The following is a 3,680-nucleotide window of genomic DNA, read 5'->3' as shown; positions in this document are numbered from 1 at the left end:
AGTGACACGTTTTACCAACTCACGTCCTCGTTGGCTCTCTGCACCCTCAGACAGGATATTGAGCTGTCAGGCTTAAAAGTGGGAGTCAAATCTTTTTCGAATTAGCCGTCTTTAATGTCGACGATAGAAAGCTGGAAGACAAAAGAGGAAAAAACACATGAATGAAATGAGGGCTTTTGGGGCTCAAATGGAAAAAAAAACCCACAGGCTAACTTTTTTTCTTTTAAACTAGGTGACTGATGGCACATCTGGAAAGTAACAGGCAGCAATGATTTTAAAAAGATAAAAAAAATGTAATATTTTATGCATACTGTAAAATAGATTGACTTAATAATGATTTTATGGATTGTCCTAAAACTTTAGACAACCGGACATAAATTTTTTCACCCATGCATTAAAATCTTTTCAGATCCATAACATACACCTTCTTTCTAAATTCTGGTACAATTTCTATAAAATTTCAGCAAGTCATTCACAAAGAGGTAACATCCCAATCTCCTCGTGCCGATGACCRAAAATGTTCTCATCTGAGACGCTGAACGCGATGTTCTGCCCTTAGGTTAGACCGGCTCCTAAACATGGAGATTTATTTGTGTTTGCGTGTGGGTGAAGGATGAAAAGGGAATTGTATTTACACAGTTTTGAGCGTTTGTGTGATGCAGAGAAAAACAGGAGACTTTAGAGTGCACACAAAAGTTCTGTTATTTTTCCAAACCGGGGTTTGGTTCAGTTTGGGTTATTAACAATGCAGCACAACCAGGCAAAAAGTGAGGAGAAATCTCATTTCTAGGAAGTCCAAGTTCAAAGTGATAAAAAGAGATAAGGGTAACAACTCTCCCCTGGGCTATGCTTAATTTACTTTGGGTTCTTTTCAGCAGAAAGCCGTGACCTCCCAACCACTAATGCCGTGAAGAACAATGACCACAAGAACCTGCAAGCCCTCATTACAGAATCTAGCCCTTGTAATTTTTATATGCCGTGTGTCTAGATCATGTTTGTAGTGTGTAAGTGCATTTTGGTTTTTGTGGAGGAAAAGATATGACTAGCTTTCCTAAGTCACTTAAGGCTTGGTGGACTTGATGGTCGAAGGTTGTTGCAGTTTACCAGTGTAACCCAAACGCACAGATTTTTCTGGTTACCGAGCAAATCCTGAACTTATATTTAGCTTGAAGCCAAATGCCCGCCATAGCATGACAAGAGCTATTTAGTCTCGTTGGAATCAGAAAGTTGAAAAGCTGCTTAATAAAAAATGTCTGCCAAATTTAATCTAATCTTTCATGTTCCATCAGACTCCACCAAGCATGAAGTTACTGAGGGCAGAAATGTCAAACGCTGAGCTATTTCACGCTACATAATCTAAGTGACTGGCTGAAAACAGGCAACACAGGCTTACAATATGGAAGTCATTGAGTGTGACCAAGCTGTAGGGGTACAGGTTTCTCAGGCCAGACACAGGAAGACAGAGATACATCTGCAACTCCTTAAAGTCAGGAGACGGATAAGGAAAGAGAAGTTAACAGAAAGTTTTGAATATCTTGTAAACTTCTCGTTTTTATGTCAGAGTTTTTCAGTAAAACCATTTGACAAATTTTAAAGATTATTAAGAACATTATACAAATCAGGGGTGTCAAACTCATTTTCACAGAGGGCCACGTGAACATTATGGCTGCCTTCAAAGGGCCAGTTGTAAGGCACTTCAACGTTTCGTGTTCAACTTTGACTAAACATGAAACATCGTTTCCCGTCTCACTTATAACAAACACTAACTGAGCTCTACCTGGTATTTTTTGCAATGAAAGGTTTTAACGTGTCCTCTTATAAACACTGAAAAGTACTACGTGCACGACTGAACAATTGTGAAATAAATAATACAGAAATACTATTATAAGTGAAACTAAGAGTTTAACTCACTGCTGAGCTGTGGTAATAGCTGCCATCTCGATTTCTGAACTCTCCCACTTTCCGACAGAGAATTTCCACAAGAGAGGCAATGCAGTTTATGTTTACGAATTGTAAGTGGGAAATTCCCACTTCAAAGTACAACTAGGGTGAAGGAAAATTAGCAGATAAAAATGCAGTAAATGGAGACTTAACATGGCAAATTTCACCAGCTGCCAAATAGAACTTTTGAATCCTGTGCACCTCCGCCTAGTGGTGGAATGTCATCACTTTTCAAGTAAAATAATCAACGTGCATTATGGGAGATGGAGTTTAATGCTGACTTTAAAGCCACATACACTTATTTTAAGACATTAAAACCTCTCGATGGCCATATAAAATGTTATGGTGGGCCACGTTTGGCCCATGGGACTTGAGTTTGATACATTATACACAGTCTCAAATTTGATTGGCTATGGCAGCCATCTTGAACTGGGTTGACTCCATTACAGATACAAATCCAGCAATTGTTTTATGTTATTTTTTGTTAAAATACAAAACACATCCAGTATTTCATGAGATATTTTGCTAACGTTACAGGCAAACGCACACAGGCAAATACAAATATCACCTACCTTTCATAGTAATAGACAAAAGCTAGATCAAAATAACTAGCTACAGCATGCACACAAAACATAAACAAATAGAAAAAGAATATATATATATATATATATATACAAAATTACATGTTTGTTTTTCTAGTTGATTAATTTATCCAAGATCAGGTTTATCCAGTGAAAAAACTCATATTAGGCCTCAAATCTAGAATATTCCAAAGGTAAAACACATGAACTTGTGTAAAATGAACATCGACTTTATAAAGCTTTCTCAGATGTGTGTTACTGCAGGTGTGTGTGTGTATGTTTTAGTGTGGGTTAAATGTTTCCTGATTGTGGGTGGGCCCATTAGCCCACAACCTTTCATAGCTTATGGGTCAGTGGTTTAGGAAAAAATGTCCAAAACCACATGCACATACTAACCACAACACACACCACCACAGTCTTTACAAACCATATAAATAGACACATAGGGGGGAAAAAAAAGAAAACACCCTGGAAGTGTGACACACATCATAATAAACATTACTCACATAAAGCAAACACCCTGACGTGGTGAGCATGTGTGTGCGTGTTGTGTGAGTCTTTCTTTATTGAAGTTTTATGACGAAACATGAAGCCCGGTCCTGATTCGAACCATATGACGACACCAGCGTTTGATCTCTGCAAGCTATTCACGAGTCAGACAGACCCACGGTGTGTGTGGTCACAGAACGCCTCCACACATGTCATGGGTTAACAGTAACACACACTCGAGAGAGAGAGAGAGAGTGTTGGGGGTGGAATTAGCACTGATGCATGTTTGAGGAAAGGTATAGCAGAATCATTAGCCTGCTGACCGACTCGTCACGCATCAATATCAACTCAAAGCAAAGCAARATTTGGTTCCTTTTACATTTCATTTACTTTAAAGATGAACGCTGTTTTAATTCACAAGGATAAAAATTAAGATTGTAAGAATACGATTCTATAAGTGTTAATAATAAATCAAAAAACCTACAAAAGCAACCCACAAAACCCACCCATTATCTATACCCGCTTCTTCCTTTCTGAGTCACGAGGGTCACTGGTGCCCATATCCAGCAGTCACTATTTATTTATCTATCTATCTATCTATCTATCTATCTATCTATCTATCTATCTATCTATCTATCTATCTATCTATCTATCTATCTATCTATCTAT

The 3,680-nt window shown here is 38.1% G+C and overlaps 1 long non-coding RNA gene across 1 annotated transcript in view; it reads right to left on the bottom strand.

The window, feature by feature from the left end:
* The window catches only part of LOC106513760 (uncharacterized), a 13,528-nt gene that overhangs the window by 7,308 nt on the left and 2,540 nt on the right, over positions 1-3,680 (bottom strand). Inside the window, exon 2 of the long non-coding RNA XR_001309823.1 lies at positions 24-131. This is a non-coding gene — a long non-coding RNA (uncharacterized LOC106513760). The remainder of the gene's footprint in view (positions 1-23; positions 132-3,680) is intronic.

Source organism: Austrofundulus limnaeus, unplaced genomic scaffold (assembly GCF_001266775.1).
Source record: "Austrofundulus limnaeus strain Quisiro unplaced genomic scaffold, Austrofundulus_limnaeus-1.0 Scaffold14, whole genome shotgun sequence".
Classification (NCBI taxonomy): Eukaryota; Metazoa; Chordata; class Actinopteri; order Cyprinodontiformes; family Rivulidae; genus Austrofundulus; species Austrofundulus limnaeus.
This window is presented reverse-complemented; position numbering and strand designations above follow the sequence as displayed.